General features: G+C 38.1%; 1 protein-coding gene across 2 annotated transcripts in view; it reads left to right on the top strand.

The window, feature by feature from the left end:
* LOC106884362 (uncharacterized) overlaps positions 1–23,666 on the top strand; it is a 458,610-nt gene that overhangs the window by 68,456 nt on the left and 366,488 nt on the right. Inside the window, exon 1 of one of the 2 annotated variants that reach the window (XM_089353024.1) lies at positions 1,158–1,178. The exons of the other annotated variant lie outside the window; for it this stretch is intronic. The gene's annotated coding sequence lies outside the window, so the exon portion shown is untranslated. Of the gene's footprint in view, positions 1–1,157; positions 1,179–23,666 lie in introns of those variants that run through there. 2 annotated transcript variants of the gene reach the window in all.

Here is a 23,666-nt window from a genome sequence, read left to right on the forward strand (position 1 = left end):
TGGATGCTAAAATCGTAAAGTAACAAAATAAATACAACAGACTATTTTCCCAAGGTTCTAACAAATGCAATGTAGAATTTTATTTTGTTCTTTCGACACCAGAAAAATATAAGACAACGTTTACAGCAGCAGGATTTGATTTCGAACGCAAAACTGCTGAACAAATGTCTCAAGGCATTTTTTTTTTTGATGATTTTGTAGTTACCAGTTCTGACAACCAATGTTATTTTCTTTGCACATGATACTATCAATGTATACCACTATATTAGTGATTCAATATCATATATATCACAACGGTTAATATCCATATCTTTTTAACGGATATTAATACCAATAGACCTTTCACAACGCTTGCATTAAAGATTTTCTTACGAGTGTTAATATCAAAATATGTCATAATACTACTGTCGGTACTTCTGTTTCAGATGTCAGTATAAAAAATATCTGTCACATTGCTTAGTATCAATGCTTCAATAACGGATAATAGTTTCAATATATTTCATTATGCTTATATTAATGTTTCTCTAACAGTTGTTATTATGAAACTATTTGTCACAACGCCAGTAGCGAAATTTCTTTCACAGATATTAGTATCCAAATATCCATTCCGACGCTAATAACAAAGCTTATTTTACATACGTTCGTATCAAAACGTCTGTGACACTACTTAATATCAATGTTTCCTTCACAGACGATTATAGCGATAATATATACCTTTATCAACGGAGGCGGCAAGCTGTCAGAAACGTTAGCACGCCGAGCGAAATTGTATTTCGTCTGTTTTTTACGTTCTCAGTTCAAATTCCGCCGAGGTCGACTTTGCCTTTCATCCTTTTGGAGTCGCTAAAATAAGTACCAGTTGAGTACTGAGTCGATTTAATCGACTGGCCCCGTCCCCCAAAACTTCAGGCCTTGTGCCTGAAGTAGAAAACAATAGACCTCTCTGAACGTTAGTATCAATCTCGACCAGTATATATCACAGTGGTTAGGATCAATATTTCTTTAATGAATATCGATAACAATATATATCTCTCTATCACAACGCTAGTATCGTTGTTTCTCTTACAGTTGTTAATACCAAAATATCTGTCACAGTTCTTAGTGTTAATGTTTCTTTTACAGATGTTAATGTCAGCATCACAATTACAGATGTTAGTGTCACTTCACCATTGCAGAAGGTAATGTCAACATTTCTGTTACAGATATCGGTGTCAACTCTCTCAATGTTTTCTCTCCTAACATCATTACTGAGGTAGTGTTTACAGTTACATTATTATCAACATCGTTGCTCTATTATATGTTGGTTTCAATCTAATAGCCAATGGTATTATCAATGAAATTAATTTTGCAAATGTGTGTGCCAATATTTTATTTTAATCCTTTAAGAGTGTTTCTGCGATCATCACTTTTAAAATGACGATGAATTAACATTAACTTTATAATTAATCATGCCAATGTTAAAATTATTTCTATCTTTTTACTTTTAATATTATTAACGCAGAAAAAAAAATATATGTCTTGATAAATTCTAGTGCGTCGGAGTAAACCTTATGTCTTATATTGTAACGCGTGTTGAATGATGTTATAACATTACCTTTTATTCGTCCAGGATCAATGAAATTATAGCTAAATACAAGATCCTCTTTGCATGATGAAATGATAGCAACGTCATAACTTTTGGTAACCATATGAATGTAAATATTTGTTCTAAAAACCAAAAAAAAAAAAAAACATGATATTTTTTTTATTTTTAGCTTTCTGCGTGGTTTGTTTAGTAATTGTGGCTGCAGTACTTGTACAGCGGACCTGTGAATTATCTAACTGCAATGATTGTTTTTATGTTCTGTACCCCCAAGGTATTACCATTTGGGGATTTTGCTCTACGATAACTAATATTTTATTCAAATCATAACCATCTCTCAGAAACGACAGGTACGAAGTTGACTGTTTCTATACGTTTTAACTGACATTCCCCTCTTTTATCCGTCATTACTTCCTGACATAGTGCAGAGACAATGTTGCTAGCAGTCTATTTGGTGTCAACTTGTCTCCAACAGATGTGCTACATATGCTTTGGATACGTTGTTGCAATTATTATCATGCTATTCATTAGTTTTGGTATGACACAAAATTGATAGAAGACCATTGGGTTTTTTACCTTGCATTCAGTTGAGATATGTGTCAATCTGAGTGACAAACTTATTTTCCCAGAGGAAATAACGCTGACGTCCCTCTGACAAGATATGTTCCTGCTCTCCAGGAATACGAAAACGTTTACCGTGGTCTAACTCACAATGACATGGGAGGGCGGACCAGGTAAAGTAGTTGAAATATCAGGATTGAATCAATGATGACCTTGTCCAGGGCTGGCATGCGGCCTCATTCCCTACTGAAGTTGACTGTTGGATCTTTCCATCTAGGTCAGCGCCCTATTTCCAGCACAAGACAGGTCTGTAACCCAGAGAACTGACGGAAGTCATGAAAGAAATAGGCACGCCAGCTGAAACTAAATCAAGATGGCTATAGTTGATGAGAGACCGCAAGTGGAAACCTTCTTTAGGTGAAGACTAGCTCGGGCCTCACTGCCCAACTTAGATGAAGCATAAAAGCTAAGGGGAGAAATGCTTGTGACCTGGAGATACCAGCTGACGATACGGAGGGGTTTTCAGTATTGCAGCGGATTTAGAAGAGATGGCGAAATTGCTGATTAAGTTTGCAGTTTCTACGCGTGGCAAAACTTCTCTGATGTTGGTTTAACTAATTTATTTCACCTCACTTGTAGCTGATATTTATTTTATAAACTACGATATGAAAAGAATAATTTTACCAAGTCGAAGCTGGTATGTTTCGAACTCAGAAACGACAGGTACGAAGCTGACTGTTTCTATACGTTTTAACTGACATTCCCCTCTTTTATCCGTCATTACATCCTGACATAGTGCAGAGACAATGTTGCTAGCAGTCTATTTGGTGTCAACTTGTCTCCAACAGATGTGCTACATATGCTTCGGATACGTTGTTGCAATTATTATTAAAGTTCATAACCATGTAAGCAATTATTAAATGAAGTATTTACAGATTTCCTCATCGAATTTATTTGTTTTGTATTATTTTATTTTAGTTGTTCATTTCAAAATTAGAGGTGAAATGTGAATTATTTTGGAATTCTTAACTTTATAGATATCAAAATGTAATTAAGATAGAAGACATAATTGCACTTCCTCGAGGCAATCATATTAAGCAAAATATAAAAGTGGATGATTAATTATGGTTTAAAAGTTTTTGGTCATAGATTTGTCAAAAGCACAGACGTCTGGCTAAACAACAAAAGTGAAAGCTACGCTTCTTGTTTCGCAATGCTTCATGTGTGTCTAGGACATACATAAATATATAGATGCATTCATGCATACGTTCATACATAAACACATTCATGAACAAACACCTGTATGTATATATATATATATATATATATATATATATATATATATATATATATATATATATATATATATCAAATAAATAACAGACGATGGATAAATATCAGTTCATTAAAATTGTTTCTATAACAATTTTAATTCAAGAATGTGAACATTACTCTATTTGAATCTTTATTTTACTGTTTATATATATATATATATATATATATATATATATATATATATATATATATATATATATATAAAGAGAGAGAGAGAGAGAGAGAGAGAGAGAGAGAGAGGCAGACAGACAGACAGACAGAGTGACTGACTGACTGACTGATAGATAGATAGATAGATAGATATGTTTCTTTATTTGCCACACAGGGTTGAACATAGAGGGGACAAAACACAAGGTAAGGAGTTCAGTAGCGAGATACGTTGTTTTATAGATATGTGAATAGTGAGAAAGCGGTAGGTCATAGAACAATCTTATCCAGTTATCTATATCCAACGAAAGGAGGAATGATAAATTTAACCGAGGGGAGAAATAGATTCAAAGCTCGAAAAAAAGGACCAAAAATCACTCGTCTAACAATGCTATCACCTAACAGGATACGTTATTCTTCCACTCCTTCTCTCTCTCTCTCTCTCTCTCTCTATCGCTTGGTCACCCATGTTCTATAAATGTGTATGTCTAAATATATATACGCACACGCGCACACACATATATATATATATGTGTGTATATATATATATGTGTGTATATATATATATATATATATATATATATATATATATATATATATATATATATATATATATATATAAGCACACACATACACATAAGAGTATTTGTGTATGCGTGTGTGTTTGTGTGTGTGTGTGTGTGTGTGTGTGTGTGTGTGTTAGCATGCGCCCGCGCGCGTGTGTGTGTTTGTATGTGTTAACGCTTGAAATCTGAACAAAAACCTGATGAAAAGCACACAAGTAGACGCGTTTGTTGTTTAGAAAAATCTACATTATGTTGCTGGTGACTGACTGGACATAGCCCTCAGCTCATCAGCGAAGACGTTGACATATTCTCCTCCCCGCTTTGAAAAACTCTTGCTGACAAAGTTATCGTGCAACATTTTTGTGAATATAGACGTAGACGAAACATTCTTTTTACGTTAAACACAAAAGTCTCAGGAGATTCTTTGAAGAATTAATAGAATCATAATGTATGACATTTCTTTCTCAAACAAATGATGTCTTGCAGTTATATGAGTGACACATCTCCTGCTGTGCTTTCAACACATTACTGCTGTCTTGGATTAAATTGCCATTCCAAGAGACTTGTGCGCAATGTAGGAAATCGTCAACGTGAAAAAAAATGCGTGATATTCATAAACATATAGAATAAAAAATGTAAAATGAAACACAGCTAATGAGATGAACAGAAATTAATTACTGAATGGATAGATAGATAGATAGATAGATAGATAGATAGATAGATAGATAGATAGATAGATAGATAGATAGATAGATAGATAGATAGATAGATAGATAGATAGATAGATAGATAGATAGATAGACGGACGAACAGTAGATAGATAGATAGGTAGATAGATATATAGATAGATACAAATGTGTGACCTTAAATAGGAATATGCGCAATTTGTATGCGAATGTATATATATATATATTTATGTAGGTGTGTGTGTATACATATTCATGTGGGTATAGATGTCAGTATCTGCTATTGATAAACCTACCTATCTGTTTATATATGTGTGTCTCTCTATCAGTCAATCAATCAATCTATCTATTCATCATCTATTTATCCCTATTTGTGAATCTATTTATCTCTCTCTCTCTCTCTTTCTATATATATATATATATATATATATATATATATATATATATATATAATGTTTCTATGCATGCATCTATGTATGTATATATGTATACAGGCACAATTTAGAATGCACGCGCATACCAACGAATATACACATATATACGTACATATATATGTATATATACATGAGTGGGTGCTTGTGTGCATATGTACATGTATATGTGTATATATATACAGAAATGAAAGCATAATTGGGAGACGTGGAACAATATCCACGAAGGAAATTTCTGTTCTACTAATTTCAGGCTAATACTTTTGTAATAATGAATTTCGTGTACGTATACATTCAACTGTGTCTGTCGTCGTTTGCCTGTGTATATATATGTGTATATATATATATATATATATATGTATATATATATATATATATATATATATATATATATATATATATATATATATATATATATATATATATATATATATATATATATATATATATATATATATATATTTGTGTGTGTGTGTGTATATATATATGTGTGTTTGTGTGTGTCTGTGTTCGTGCATTAGAGAGACACACGGCTTGCACGTCTGTGAGTGGTTGATTGCTTAGAGCCGGAAGTGAATAATATTTTTATATTTGTTTATTTATGAATATGAGTGATTATTGCACTGAAGAGTTTTTTGGGTTTTTTTTTTTATCAAATCCCTCGGTATTTCACGCATCTAAGTGCAATTACATAAATGGACATGCATTACTTGGTTTTAAGAGATAACGGCGTAACTTTTTTTTTTTTTTCGTTTTTGTACTAGACTTTATATATATATAATATATAGGTATGTATTTATATGTGTGTATATATAAATATACACACACACACCTATGTAAATATATATGTGTGTTTGTGTGTGTGTGTGTGTGTGTTCGTGTGTGCGTGTATTGTTCATATTCTTGTAATTTTCTCTACACGTTTTGCTAACATGCAATTGACCAAATCGTTCTCAGAGAAAAACATAACAAAATTAATGTACGTTAAAATATTGAGGGCTCTACTACGCACACATAGAATTTATCAACTCCAATATGTAATCCAGTCATTTGACTGTGGTCATGCTGGAGCACCGCCTTTAGTCGAACAAATCGACCCCAGGACTTACTTTTTGCACGTCTAGTGCTTATTCTATCCTTCACTTTTGCTGAATCGCTAGCTCACGGGGATGCAAACACACCAACATTGGTTGTCAAGCGATGACGGGGGGGGGGGGGTGAGAACACAGACACACAAACATATATATATTTACATATATACGACGGGCTTCCTTCAGTTTCCGTCTATCAAATCCACTCACTAGGCTTTAGTTAATTTCAAAGAGGAATGTCGATTTGTAAAACTAGTAAATTGTCAGACATGCTCGGTCATGGAACGAATTAAACTCGTACTGCAAGATATCAGTATTTCCTTTCTTTATTTTTGTTTCTAGTGTAGCCAACATCAGATTGCAAAGATATATGTACATTGAACCAGGCTGGATTCGAACTAGGAAGCTTTATATTTGAACCGAGAGTAACATATGCATACACACACACACACATGTATAGTATACTCCTTTATGCATATTTAGAAGATATGTAAGAAATCTGTCATGCAACTGAATTGCCCATCGAAATTTGTTTACAAGCGTTCCTTTCTGGTTTCCGTGATTCGTGATAGAATTTATTGTCAAAGAAGCACTATCGCGGCCGCAATTGAAAATGTTTTCACCCCGCGGTAGGAACTCTGTCCTTCATGATCTTTGCTTGCTCATAAATTCCATGTTGTCTTTGCTAATAGCTACAATGTAATTGAAAGGAATTCGGTTCTGTCTATGAAGAAGCGCCCACAATATAATGTGATATCACTTGGTGTTCTGCACGATGACTTTGGTCAAAAAGGGCTCCCCAATTCTGAGCAGTATTTGTAAAGTTAAGTGGAATACGTATGCTGATAAGATTGCCAAAAGAAATACCATCATCTATGGTTACTCATCAGTATTTGTGCAAATCATTGTCTGTCAAACAATGGAGTTCCCCACAACAGCAGAAATTATTTTCAAGGAAGCACGTAAGCCCCTTTTCACCTCATGATTGTCGTGGATATTTCTACGTAAAAGTTAGTATTTGTATAAAATATTTAAAAAAATATTTTGTGTTTTGTAGAAGTATAATCAATATATTGTCGATAAATTTTGACAAAATCTTATATGGTTCACCAAGAGCCAAATGGATCCCGGTTGAAAATCTTTGCAACAAATAATTATCAACGAGGCAGTAAACAACTTCCCAGTTTTTCTTCAACGTTGGCATATGACTCAAGAAAGCTAATGACTTCAGTTACCTTCAGTCCTGTTTTGCTGACAGTAAGAAAGAATTTGTGGCACGTAAGGAACAAACCTAGAGTCTCTATAACAAGCTTCAAAACAAAACATGGTGAAATTTGTTACAACAACACTGCTCGCCCTTTCATAATGTTATTGCTCACTCTTTCAGAACTTTAATATTCATGAGATTTACAAACGCCACATTAATATAAATAATTATTAACTTCCATACATATATTTTCTTACGAGAAATCATCGTAGCGCATATTAACTAATTAAATCTCTATGTAAACAATATATTTATTTAAACCCACTCTAAAATTTTTCTTGAGTTACATCTACCACAAATGGGTCGCGTTTAAGCTTCCAAACATTCGGGGCTTGACACGATGATTTAGCTGGAATGTTTATACATCTGTAAAATAAAAATCTGGAATAAAACATTTCTTTAAGTAACCCTTGTAGCATATGTATGAAGAAAATATGTAAAACATCACAAGTTTTATGAATTTAAGAATTTCATATAAAAACAAAAATATATAAATATAAGTTAATCTAAATACTGACTGCATTCAGGAAGAACTTTTCGAAGCGTGGGATGCAACCTATATTATCTTTCTGACACAGATATCATCAATTTTTCTATTTGTACAATTTTGCTCCAGTGCTGAATATAATGAACGTCAATTAGATCGTTTTCATTATTCAAGGCTACCATAGACGTCTTATGTTGTCTCTCATTATCTTTACTTGTTATTTGTTTCAAAATTTTCACACAAAGGCAGCATTTTTGTGGGAGGGAATAAGTCGATTACATCGAACCCTGTGCTTAGGTGATACTTATTTTAGTGATCTCGAAAGGATGAAAGACAAAGTCGACCCCTATAGCATTTGAACTAAGAAAAGAGAGCAAGAAGAAATGTGTTATGTTTCCCTGTACGCTAACAATTCTTTTCTACTCTACGCACAAGGTTCGAAATCTTTGGGGTAGGGGACAGCCGATTAGATCGACCTCAGTACGTAACTGGTACTTAATTTATCGACCCCGATAGAATAAAAGGCAAAGTCGACCTCGGCGGAATTTAAACTCAGAACGTAAAGACAGACAAAATATCGATAAGCATTTCACCCGGCGTGCTAATATTTCTTATTTCTTTACTGCTCACAAGTGGCTAAACATAGAGGCGACAAACAAGGACAAACAAAGGGATTAATTCGATTACATCGACCCCTGTGCGTAACTGGTACTTAATTTATCGACCCCGAAAGGATGAACAGCAAAGTCGACCTCGGCGGAATTTGAACTCAGAAATTCACCATAAAATGAGATTCTTCCGTTCGTGCAACCTCATTATACTAAAAGTAGCACTCCGTCGTTTACAACGACGAGGGTCCCAGCTGATACGATCAACGGAACAGCCTGCTCATGAAATTAACGTGCAAGTGACTGAGCAATCGACAGACACGAGTACCCGTAACGTAGTTTTCAGGGAGATTCAGCGTGACATGGCTGGCCCTTTGAAATACAGGTACAACTCATTTTTGCCAGATGAGTGGACTGGAGCAACGTGAAATAAAGTGTCTTGCTCAAGGACACAACGCGTCGCCGGGAATTGAACTCACGATTTTACAATCGTGAGTCGAATGCCCTAACCACTAAGCCATCCGCCTTCACATTATGGTAAAATCTCCAATACAAATACAGACCTTTTCTTTCTTTACACCAACAACCGTAAATCTTTTAACGTGCTTACATGAAACCCATAACGGTGTATCATTCCATATCTGAGTCGCTGCTCGTACTACAGACATATATCTTAAACTAATGACAAAAACAGCTTACCAACTGATTAGCACAAAGCCCTTCACCAGAACACCAATATATGGTCCACACACATTATAACTTTCCTTAGACTTTTCTTTTACAGCAACACTAGCCTCTGCTTGTCAGAGCTAGCTGTTTCTGTAGCACATCTCAAGCACTTCCGAACCAGCTCTTCCTTTTTTGTAATCTGTATTGCGTATAATGTGCGCACGTCTTAAGACCTTGCACTAACCCTTTCATCCAGCCCTTCTTTTGATGGCCACAGTCTAATGACTGAAACATGACAAAAACGAAAGATAAAGTAACTGAACAATGCGCTATACACAAATACACACACACACACACACACACAAGCACACACAAGCACACACATACATAAATACACACGTATACACATACATGAACACACACACACATAAACCCATATATGCACACACATAAATACACATATGTACACCTACACACATGAACACACACACGCATATAAACACATACATACACACATATGCACACATAAATACACACTTGCACACATACACACAAGCACACACATAAACATATGCATACACTCACAGATAAACACACACACACACACTTATATATATGCAAATACGCACACACATAAACACACACATGTACACATACACACTTGAACACATACAGACACACACACACAAACAAGCACCTATAACATTGACTTGCGTTTTCCTCATCATCCATTTTTCTATTTTTTTTCTGCTGTTTTCTTGCCTTTTTTCTTTTTTTTCTTATCGTCAAGTGCCCCTTGGAAAATACTATGGATCTATTTTAAAACGGGGGCGCCAATATTTTCTTGACGAAGCACTAACGAAACACTTTGAAACTTGGGACACTGGTAGAATGTGTCATATAAAACATCTTTTACTCTTAGTCTTCTTAAGAAAAAAAAGGAATCCGCAAGTTATTCCATGTTAAAGTTGTCGTATTTCTGTAATTTCAACCAATCACTGACGTCTATTCAGCTCAATAGAGTTACTGCTGGGCGGTCATAAAAATGTTATTCCTTGTGACATATTTCATCCGGTTTAATCGTAATTTATACGCATATATTGTTTATATAATAAATTTCGCTGTGCGTATCTATGTGTGTAACAATTTTAGAGTTCGGATTCTAGAGTTAGGGTTAGGGTTACGGTTACGGTTAACAGTCTAGTTAGGGTTAGGGTTAGGGGATTAATACGATATACACTGTTACAGCGCTAACTGTTTTCAACTGAATAGACGTCAGTGATTAGTAGAAATTATCGAAATAAGACAATTTTTTACATGAAATAAATTCGAATACAAAAATATTTTTCTGTTCTATGACACAAAATAGATAAGTATACGAAGTTTGAAAGTATTTCCGTACCAAAAACACTACATAAAACATAAATGAAAACTGGCGCCCCCGTTTTAAAATAGATCCAATACTATATATGACTTCAACAACACTGAGAAGAGGCAATGATACGCTGTAGTAGGGTAACAGACAACAAACACACGCCGCCACACAATTGATTTATCAAGGAAGCATGTTTACTTTCTCAAGGACAGGGCCGTCCTGAAGTATTTTAGGGGAAGGTGTAATGAGACTGTTATGATGTAAAGAGAAAAAGAAAATTACAATTGGAAATCGAAAGTGGGTCAATGGCACATTTAACCGAACAATTTCCTTTGACAACCTAATATTCAGGCCATGTTGATAGTCTCTTCCACACCTCCACCTTCTCTCTCTCTCTCTCTCTCTCTCTCTCTCTCTCTCTCTCTCTCTTCTCCTTCTTTCTGCCTTTGTAAGTGTGCGTGCGTGTGTGTTGTGTGTGTGTGTTTCTGAGTACACACACGCGTACGTGAATATATTTCAGAATGACAGGGGGAGGGGGAGGGGGCGGATGATATACAGTGACGCCTGCTGCATGAAAACCTAATAGTAAGGCGAGTATAATATTTCAAGTAAGCGTGTGCGGATTTTTAGTGTTATAAATGTGTTTGTGTTTGCGCATGTGAGCATATACATATGTGTATATATGTATATATGCATGTGTGAATATATTGGGTTGTTCGGAAAGTTCGTGCCGATTCTTAAAGGAAAGAAAAAGGCCAATAAATACTTGCAATTGCATTTTTAATCATTCAGATATGAACCATTTTGTTGCACAATGCGTGTCCATCATTTCTTTAACTTGAAAGTATCCTCTTCCAAGAACTGAGGTGGTTTCATGGCAAATAAGTCGGAAGGTAAGCTGCTATAACTCGGCACGAACTTTCCGGACACCCAATATATATATATATATTCTTTTATTCTTTTACTTGCTTCAGTCATTTGACTGCGGCTATGCTATAGCGCATATACTTATATATGATTGACCCCTAACTCCCAAAGTTTTTTTTATTTTTTTATCCTCGCTCTGTTTATTTCCTCGTGTTTTTTTCTGTTGAAGAGCGTAGGCTCGAAACATAAATGACTTTCTCACCTTCCCGAGCGTCAAACTAATACACCTGCTTGGTGTTTATACACCTGTCTTCGTCTTTTGCTTTTCTGTATATATTATATAAATATATATATATATATATGTGTGTGTGTGTGTGTGTGTGTGTGTGTGTGTGTGTGTGTGTGTGTGTTTGTGTGTGTGTGTATGTGTGTTAGTGTGTCTATGTTTGCCTCCCCCTCCACGCCACCATCTCCTGACATCCGATATTGGTGTGTATACGTCCCCGTAACTTAAAAGATCCGTACTTGTAATTTAAAGGACCAGCCTTGTCGCACTCTGTGTCACACTAAATATCCATGGGGACTGCCTTAAGGGTACGAGTGCTTATGCAGTTCTCAGCCAGTTGCACGTCAGTTTCACGAGCATGATGTCTCGTTGATTGGATCAACTGGAAACCTATTCGTCGCAACCGACGGAGTGACTGTAGAATTAAGGCTACACAGTCCACCCAGCTGGTAAATATGAATTATCTTGCAGTGGACCGGCGTCCCGTCCAGGGGGGAATATATGTGTGTGTGTGTGTGTGTGTGTGTGTGTGTGTGTACAGGCGCAGGAGTGGCTGTGTAGTAAGTAGATTGCTTACCAACCACATGGGTCCGGTTTCAGTACTACTGCAGTGGCACCTTGGGCAAGTGTCTATTACTATAGCCTCAGGCCGACCAAAGCCTTGTGAGTGGATTTGGTAGACGGAAACTGAAAGAAGCCCATCGTATGTGTGTGTGTGTGTGTGTGTGTGTGTGTGTGTTTGTCCCCCTCCGAAGATCGCTTGAAACTGATGTTGTATTTTATCCACGTAACATAGCGGTTCAGCAAAAGAGTCCAATAGAATAAGTACTAGCCTTACAAAGGATAAGTCCTGGCGTCGATTTGCTCGACTAAAGGTAGTACTCCAGCATGGCCGCAGTCAAATGACTGAAACAAATAAAAGAATAAAAGAACATATATATATATATATATATATATATATATATATATATATATATTATATATATATATATATATATATATATATATATATATATATATATATATATATATATATATATATATAGAGAGAGAGAGAGAGAGAGAGAGAGAGAGAGAGGCTAATTCACTGGGTTAAAGGTAACACACTTAGTCGCGTTAAAAAATGTATGCGGGTTCGAGTCCCACGCGGATAGAAAAACCTACCTCTTTTTTTTTCCTGTCGAGGGCTTATACGTCCTTTCATTAGACCATTTTCGTTAGCCATTGCATGGTGATCGCTATAAGCTTTTAAGCTTATATAAATACCATTACTATTATTTACTGGACTGTGAAACACGGCACCGTATAGCAAACCCATTCGCACCAAAATTATACATATATACACGCGCGCACGCACACACACACACACACACACACACACACACGAGAAAGACACCGGGAAAACGGCCCTATGCTCCCTACAGAGAAATGTGGACTATCCAATGCGTGACAAGACGGTGCCTTTCGAACAACTCGAACAATCCAACCGACGGGAGTGGCCTGCATCGTTTGTGTGCCCTGTTTTAATCACAGCGCATGAGTCAATACGAGCTAATAAAGAAAATTATCTTCCCCTGAAGTGCTACAGTGGGCTCGAACCGGAGACCTCGTAGTTGCGAAGCGGATTTGCTAACCATTGATTAATTGAGCTGAATGAAGGCTTATTTATCAAGCGCAAACATTGTAACCTACTTCACGAGTCAACGAGAGGAGCTTCTAACGTGGGTCGTTCGCGTAATTTGATGTAGCCGCCTAATCTCTCAAAAATTAACGCCCTTGTATCTTAAGAAAGGAAGCACACACTGGATAATTAATTCATTAATTAAATAATTAGAGATAAGCCATAAAATATAAGAAACCAAATCTGCTCGGCTAATATTATTTATTCGTATTCCTCACATTAAGAAATTTACATTAAAGTATTTCAAAATACATTTAAACCGACGGGATGGTCATAACTGGGATGTTTTTGATTAGGTGTTGGCCCACAACTAAAGAACAACAAGCAGCTTAGACTCCAAGCTCCGCTGCTACTGCGACTGTTATTGCTCATACTATTACTACTCCTACTTTTACTACCACTTCTACTCCTACTTCTACTGTCACTGCTTGTGTAGTTTCTATTACCTTGCTTTTCATTCTGGTGCTGCTGCTGTCAGCGTAAAAGAAAATGAAAATTAATAACAAGACACAGCATCCCGTGCCTTACTCAGCCTGTTGCTACTCACACACATAAAACTGCTTTTTAAACCACCTAAGTAACTTACTGATTCCCATTGATTCTCTCTCCTCCTCTTCTGCTACTTGTTGGTAAACACTAGTAGACTGCACGCACACACACACACACGTTCATATACATATATATATATATATATATATATATATATATATATATATATATATATATATATATATATATATATACGTAATAGTCAAACGCAGTAGCAGTGATGGTGGTTATAGTGGTGGTGGTGGTGGTGGTGGTGGTGTCAGTAAACGCCCCCGCTTTCTATGCCTGCATCGTTTTGTAGGTTAGCAATAAGATTGCCAAGCATTTATTAGCGCTGTCGCCACCTTCACCACCGTCGCTTATTTCACTTCATCACCAGCACCGAACGCTGCCGCCGCCGCCCCCGCCGCCGTTACTACAGTTACTGCTGCTGTTGCTACTACTACTGCCACTACTACCATTACCACCACCACCACCATAGTGGCAACCGCCGTCGGCGACGCTGCTGTCGTCAGCTCTGTGGTTATACTAAAGCAGTTCTGTGACTATTCCACCAGAATTACGACGAAACTCTATAACCGCAGGCGGAATCGCAACGTGGTCGTTCGGCATCCTAGAAGTAGAAACAACATTTTTTCCCCCCTTATAACAAATGCTACCGTGCTTGTTTGTTTCTTTTTCAAATTTAATTTAAATTTTATTAATATTTGCATGCATGTGAGTGGATTTGGTATACGGAAACTGAAAGAAGCCCGTCGTATATATATATATATATATATATATATATATATATATATATATATATATATGTATATGTATATATGGATGTGTGTGTGTGTGTGTGTGTGTGTGTGTGTGTGTGTGTATGTTTCTGTGTCTGTGTTTGTCCCCCCAACATCGCTTGACAACCGATGCTGGTGTGTTTACGTCCCCGTAACTTAGCGGTTCTGCAAAAGAGACCGAGAGAATAAGTACTAGGCTTACAAAGAATAAGTCCTGTGGTCGATTTGCTTGATTAAAGGCAGTGCTCCAGCATGGCTACAGTCAAATGACGGAAACAAGTAAAAGAGTAAAAAAAGAGAATTTACTTTTAAAGTATAGACGACAAAAAATCTTTCAACGGGGTTAAAGATGGCCGCATGTTAATGACTGGAAGAAGTAAAAGATAAAAAGATTAAAAGATGTCCGATTACGTGTTCCTCGATTTATGGTATATAAGGGAAACTATGAGGTTGTCACTTACGGATTGTCTTTAATCAGAAGGATGGGCCGATCTCGATCATGGCAGTTTTGGGGCTCAAAACTGAACAACCACTAGCATCTCTGCCCATTCCACCGCATGCTATCCCTACCACTAGCGCTGCTGTATCCTCTACTATGTCATTCATGCAAATAGCGCGAATACTACGAGTCTCAGACACTTTACTGTCGCCTTCACTACAAGTGCTATTCCATCACTACAACCAGCGCCAACTTTACTACTACTACTACTACCACCACTACCACTACTACTACTACTACTACTACTACTACTAATACTACTACCGCAACAACCACTACCACTGCCACCACCAGCAATACTACTACTATTACCACAACCCCCACCGCCACCACCACTACTACTACTACTACAACCACCATCACCACTACTACTATGACTACTACTTCTACTACGACCATCCCGACCACCATCACCATCACCGCCACCACACTACTACTACTACTACTGCTAATGCCATCACTACCACACCAGTACTACTACTGCTACTACTACTGCTACTACTACTACTACTACTACTACTACCTCAACCACTACCATCATCATCACCACCACCACTACCACTACTACTACTACAAACACCATCACCATTACGACGACCACCACAACTACCATCACGAACCACTACTACTACTACTACTACTTCTACTACCACCACCGTCACCATCAACATCACTACTACTACTACTACTACTACCACCACCACCACCACCACCACCACCACCACCACCACTACTACTACTACTACTACTACTACTACTAGTGTTGCTTCTCCAAACACCCCCCTTCTCTAACTCCACCGAAACAAGCACCATCACCACCATCATCACCACTACCACCTTCACCACCAACATAGCTACTACTGGTGCTGTTGTACAGACACCGCTACCATCAACACCATCACTACCAACAACAACAACAACAACAACAACAACAATACCAAATAACGCTTCCGCCATCGCCGCCACCACCACCATCAGTGCTACTACTTCTCCCATCGTTGCAGCTGTTGTTTACCACCGGCACAACTACTACCACTACCAGAACCGCAGCCACCATCACCACCATCACCACCATCACCACCACCACTACCATCACTACCACCACCACCACTACTACTACTACTACTACTACTACTACTTTTGATGCAGCTGTCGTCTCCACCACCACCACCACCACCACCACCACTACTGCCGCCATCACAACCCTATTACAATGTCTATAATTAATGCAGCTGTTCTAAACACCACCATCATACCACCACCACCACTACCACCACTGCCTACTCCCACTACTACTATTACTACTAATGCTTCTGCCGCCGCTGCCGCTGCAAGTGTCACTAACGCCACTTCCATTAACGTCAAAACAACAAATTAACGAGGTAGCCCCTTATGCGGTTGCATTATGAGCTAGAAATAGTAGTCAAAACTCTTCATGCCACATATTTTACAAAAACACACATCGGCAATATTAATACCATACATGCGACGCGATGCTGAAAGTTTCCTGGCTTTAAGGGTGTCGCGAAAGGACTGGTTGGAGGCCCCAGCCTTCCGAGTTCTTTTACAAGGCTTAGAAAAACTGAAGGACCGCTCGCTGCAATAAGCGTTTGAATCTGGGAGGGGAATATTATGCTGAATTAAATCATTATTTACCTATCCTCCTGTGTTTCTTTTTATGCAAAGCCAGGAACTTTTTAGCACCCCCTTCCCTCGATAGATAGATAGATAGATAGATAGATAGATAGATAAGTTTCTTTATTGGCCACACAGGGCTGGACACACAGGGGACAAATACAAATGTAGAACTTTTCTTTTCGAAAATGAAAAAGAAAAGGGGAAAAATGAGAAAAAATGTAAAATTCCGATCAAAAGGGATCGGGGGTAAAAAAAAAGGATGCATAGATAGAAAGAGATATCGATATATATATGAGGGGTACTGAAAAGTTCCTTGTTTTAAGGGTATTAGAAAAACCTGATTGGAGGCCCAACTTTCCGAGTTCTTTTACAGGTCTGAGAACTAAAGGACCGCTACAATAAGTGTGTGAATAAACTTACATAAACTTACATAAATTTAAACTTAGATATGTTCCGACCAAAGATTGGTCCAGGCCATGTCTAACTTAATGGAGGCGGAATGGTCCAGTGGTTAGGGCGGCGGACTCGCGGTCGGAGGATCGCGGTTTCGTTTCCCAGACCGGGCAATGTGTGTGTTTATTGAGCGAAAACACCAAAAAGCTCCACGAGGCTCTGGCAGGTGGTGGTGGCCCCAATTTCCTCTAACGTCTTTCTTCCTGTTTCTCGTGTAAAGCTGCCATGGACTGCCATCCCGTCAAGCGAGGTGGGGGGGGGGGACACATATGCTATAGAAACCGGGAAACCGGGCCCATGAGCCTGGCTAGGCTTTAAAACGGCGCATAAATAAAAGATGTCTAATTTAATAGCACCAGCTGATAGGATTATCTAAATCCTTTTTAAGTCCAGTTTTGTGGTATCATGGTCCATCCGAGTAGTGGGTTCTTGTTGAGTAATTATAATTAACTGATCCTCTTGTATTTTCTTTTCCTAAAGCCTGGAACTTATCAGTACAGCCTACGAGGCATACATACACACACACACACATATATGTACATACACACACAAGGGAGTGCTGAAAAGTTCCTGGCTTTGAGGGTGTTGCAAAAGGTCTGGTTGGAGACCTGAACTTCCAAGTTCTTTTACGGGGATTACAAAAAAAAATTGAAGGACCGCTGGCTGCAACAAGTGTGTGAATCTGAGAGGGGAATATGTTGATTAAAACCATAAGTAATTGTTCCTGCTGTATTTTCTTCAGCACCCCACTCCACCCGCGTTTTAAAGGCGGGATGGTCAACGCTGAACTATCATTGGACATACATCTTGGCGAAAGAATAACTTCAGCACAACGCATGCATATTTAGTAGTTAATCATCGTTAAAGATGCTGCCGCCGCCGCTCTACTACTACTACTACTACTACTACTACTACTACTACTACTACTACTATTACTACTACTACTATTCTCTCAGTTCGTTGTCTTATTACATATACTAAATTACCATTTTTATATTTAAGAGATGAGGAATTATGTACATTATTTACATTATTTACATTTGACGGATATTTGTCCTCGTCTTGTTTGTTGTTAACACAACGTTTCGGCTGATATACCCTCCAGCCTTCATCAGGTGTTTTGGCGAAATTTCGAACCTGGGTTCTCATTCCTAAGGTATTTTTGGATGGTATTATTATTATTATTATTATTATTATTATTATTATTATTATTATTATTATTCAGGTCACTGCTGGAATCGAACTCCGAAGCCCGCGCTCTTAACCTCAAGATTCCGAGTTCGACTCCACGCAGTGACCTGAATAATAATAATAATAATAATAATAATAATAATAATAATAATGATAATAATAATAATAATAATAATAATAATAAAAAACAGAAACAATTCCTATCATAGTAGGTGCCTTAGGTATAATAAAAAAAATATTCAGACAAATACATAACAAAAATACCAGGGCATACAAATATATATAACATACAGAAAATGGCACTACTGGGTACTGCACACATTCTACGCAAAACACTTTCAATACAGTAAACATAAGAGCACCACAGCACATACCCAAGGCGCACAGAGCTGCGCTCGGTAGTGAAGTGAAAGCACGTTATAAAAATAAAACTACTGAACAATAATAATAATAATAATAATAATAATAATAATAATAATAATAATAATAATAGCAACAACAACATCGAAAAACACCTTAGAAATGAGATCCCAGGTTCGAAATTTCCACAAGACGCCTGATGAAGGCTGGAGGGTATTTCATCTGAAATGTTGTGTTAACAGCAAACAAGATGAGGAGAAATATCCGTCGAATGTAAATAATGTACTAAATTACCATTCATAACATCTGCAGTTCTATGGTTCACTGCCACAAAAGTAACCATTGCTAGAGCCACTTGCACCGTATCGCTCTAACGTAGAGGTTCTTAAACATCTTCAGGCTGCCATCCACTGGGCACACGGTCCACATTCCTTTCGCCCTTTCTCCCCTCCTTTCCACAATCATAGATCACTTTCTGTAGCAAATTCAAAACATCTCTCTTTCAGAAATAAAACTTAGCCTAATTAACCCATTATTGGGGGTGAGGTGGGGGTTGCATCCATCGCACTCCTTTTGGCACCCCATTATTGCCCTACTTTTTTTTCAAGATTCACCACCTACCACCAGTGGATCTTTCCACCGCCCCAAGGGGGCAGTACCGCCCACTTTGAGAACCACTGCTTTACTATCTTCATAGCTCAGGACAGCTCACTGTACATAGGCTGCTTCTGGATAAATAGTTGTTCACAGCTTTAGGGAATACCGCCACTGCTATTTCACAGGAATTTCTCTGGGTCTATCGGACGTCTCATGTGCTACCTGCCCAACTCAAGGCGCAGGAGAGGCTGTGTGGAAAGTAGCTTGCTTACCAGCCACATGGTTCCGGGTTCATTCCTCCTGCGAGGCACCTTGAGCAAGTGTCTTCTACTTGGGCCGACCAAAGCCTTGTGAGTCGATTTGGTAGACGAAAACTGAAAGAAGCCCGTCGTATACAAACATACATACATATATATATATATGTGTGTGTGTGTGTCCTCCCACAATCGCTTGACAACCAATGTTGGTGTGTTTATGTCCCCGTCACTTACCGGTTCGGCATAAGGGATTTATAGAATCAGTACTAGGTTTACAAAGAATAGGTCAGGGGGTCAACTTGTTCGACTAAAAACGGCGGTGCTCCAGCATGGCCGCAGTCAGCTGACTGAAACAAATAGAACAACAACAGTTAGAATTACTACTACTGCTTCTACTACTACTAGCTTTGAGAAAGCCATTTCGCATTTAGTAATATATAGATGTTCTTTTCTCTTTTAGACACAAGGCCCGAAATTTGAGGGGAGAGAGCCAGTCGATTAGATCGACCCCAATACACAACTGGTACTTGATTTATCGACCCCGAAATGATAAAAGGCAAAGTCAACCTCGGCAGAATTTGAACTCAGAACGTAAAGACAGACGAAATACCGCTAAGCATTTCGCCCGGCGTGCTAACGTTTCTGCCAGCTCGCCGCCTTCGTAACATATAGATGTTACTAGATATTTACCACCTGCACTACTGCCACTACCAGAACCGTATCCACCACCACTACCACTACTACCATCACTACTACCATCACTACTACCACTGCTGCTGCTGTAGCACTAGAGAATTCCTAAACTCATTACACCAACAGCGTTCGATTGTATTTGTAGCTTTGCTAATCAATTACGGTCTTTCGGAGGTTGATTACCCGTGACCATGTATGGGATTTGCTAATACTTCTTTCAGTGCTCTTTCCATCATTGTGCGCGTTGCTACTTCTAAGCGTCGGGTTTGTTGCCGACGCTCAGTGATGCAGTCCCGTCTTCCTGGCAGTTGCTGCCAAAACCTCGGCTGGGATTGTAAATTAGTCATTTCTTCAATTCACTTTCCAGAATTGTGACGCCTGTTCCAGGCGTGCCACCTTGTAATTTAGCGAACGTGAGGTGCATTGTTTTAATTTCTTTTTGCCCTTCTGGCAAAAAAATTGCCTGTGAAGACATCCCCATCACTTAATACGCTGTCGTAGTTATCTTTGCTGCTGCTGCTGCTACTACTACTACTGATGCTGCTGCTGCTCTTTTCGTTGCTTTCTCTTTCGTTGGTCTTGTTGCTTTCCCTTATCTTCTTGTTACTGCTGTTGTTGCCTCTTTGTTTTGCAATTACTGCTGTCGGTTTCAAATTTTGGCACAATTCCAGCAACTTTAGGGGAAGAGGAATCGTCGATTATATTAACCACGGTACTTGACATGTACTTTAATTTACCGAGCACATGACGATGAAACCACATGTTGAACTCGGCAATATTTGAACTCAGAACGCACTGAACCGAAAGAAATTTTGCTTAGCATTTTGTACGACACCCTGGTGATTCCATCAGTAGGATATTGCCTGAATAATGAGGGTACCAAACAGGTTTGCTTGACGGAATTTCTCCAACCAATGAAGGGTCTCTTGCCCTACGACTCTTACGCCAGAGATTTCAGAATATTATCCATGGGCTGAAGATCCGAAGTGTGTCTAGAACAGGCCAGCTATTTGATTTTCTTCTTCACCAAGCTGTCTTGCCTCCAAAACTTCGTGCGTTTCGGCCGCCACTAACCTGCTAGAGAACACAAACTAGGAATTCTTACCGACAAAGTAGAGGTTTGTGAAAACACTATAGTTATGAAGTACTCTTCTCTCTGTCGGGATACTAAAACCCGTTCTTCGCTGAAGTGGAATAAAATCGAAACTTGACCAGGGTTCTTGCTATTAGGTGCACGCATGGACGTGAGTTAAGAAGCTTACTTCTTAACTAAATGGGTCTTAGATTCAGCCAGCGTTTTTCTCTAAAGATTCAGGTCGAATAAATCTTTGTGAGTAGATTCGGTCAATGGAAACTGAAAGGAGCTCATCATGTACGTGTGTGTGTGTATGTGTGTGTGTGTGTGTGTGTGTGTGTGTGTGTGTGTGTGTGTGTGTGTGTGTGTGTGTTTGTCCATCTGTATGTGTGTGTTGGGGTCTGTTTATGGTTGTGTTTGTCCCTAACCACAACCTTATAAACGTTGTTGATTTGATTACGTGCCGGTAATTTAGAAGTGCGCAAGAGACACTGATAGTATAAGCACTGTGCTTCCAAAGTTAGTACTGGGGACGAATTTTAGGACAACACCATTCATGGGGATTCTCCAGTGTTGCCAGAGTCCAAAACTTCAAATAATCAAACGATAAAATATAAAAGCTTCCCAAGATCAAACACAATTGCCACTGAATTGCTTCTATTTTAATGAATCTTTGTAGTATCTTTGTAGTTTTCCTTGGCTTTCTTAACCAGAATTTATTGGTATACTAATTATCCGTTTTTCTCACCCTCGCTAAAATTTTAATTAATTAAACTATACTGGCTCCTTACTGTATTAACTATATTAATTCCCATCTTTCCAAAGAAGTAGACGATTTTGTTATGACATTACATCAGATTATCTCGTACGTGTTTCTATGTACTTCAGTCTTATGTGGATAACATGTCGCCGAAGAATCCAGATATTTTATTTACGAAGGAACTAAGAGCGTGATAAAAAAAACCACTAGGAAATTCAGATGTGTTTCAAGGATAAAATTAACTAAATTCAGCCAGAAACACATGTTTAATTTCTTACATGATAATGTCACCGACATGGAATATGTATTTGTACATGTGCTTGTGTTGAATGTTTGTATTTTGTTACAATTATTTGTGTTTGTTTCAAAATCTCCGTTAAAATGTAACTGTGCTATTTACCACAATGCTATTAGTTGTGCTATAGTTAATTCAATAAATACAAATTATTATGATTTACGCATTTATATTTGAAGTGGGTGAACGAAGCCAAGATATTCTGACGTCGACTTGGCTGGCGTCAATATATTTACTCATAATATTTTTCTTTTGATTAGATTTGGAGAAGTTCTTTGTGCTTAGAGCCTTCGCTGAGTCTTTCAAGATCAGTGCAATACACTGTGGTTAACGTTCGCCTTGAACGGCTTCAAGTCGACGCTGTAAGTAGTGTCTAGAGTCTTGATGTTCCGGGTAGGAGTGATTACACTAACGTAAATGTATACGGGGGGAACAGATGAGTTGAAAATGACTGAGTGTATGTGGTATGAGAACAGCAAGCCCTGAGGAACGGAGGGCACTGTATTAGCAGATATAGAGAAGAGCTGGCAGAAACGTTAGCACGCCGGGCGAAATGCTTAGCGGTATTTCGTCTGTCTTTACGTTCTAAGTTCAAATTCCGCCGAGGTCGACTTTGCCTTTAATCTTTTCGGGGTTGATAAATTAAGTACCAGCTGCGTACTGGGGTCAATATAATCGACTGGCCCCTTCGCCCCAAATTTCGGGCCTTGTGCCTTGAGTAGAAAAGAATAGGGGATATCAAGTAACAGATGAATATCTGCTGCTCATCTATAATGCCAGCTATGCTCCATTTGATGAAAACAGTAACAAGCAGCAATATATTAACTATAGATCATTTCAGATCTTGTGCCTATCGTAAAAAAGGATATTAATTTTAG

This window comes from Octopus bimaculoides, chromosome 5 (genome assembly GCF_046866305.1).
Source record: "Octopus bimaculoides isolate indiv1 chromosome 5, ASM4686630v1, whole genome shotgun sequence".
Classification (NCBI taxonomy): Eukaryota; Metazoa; Mollusca; class Cephalopoda; order Octopoda; family Octopodidae; genus Octopus; species Octopus bimaculoides.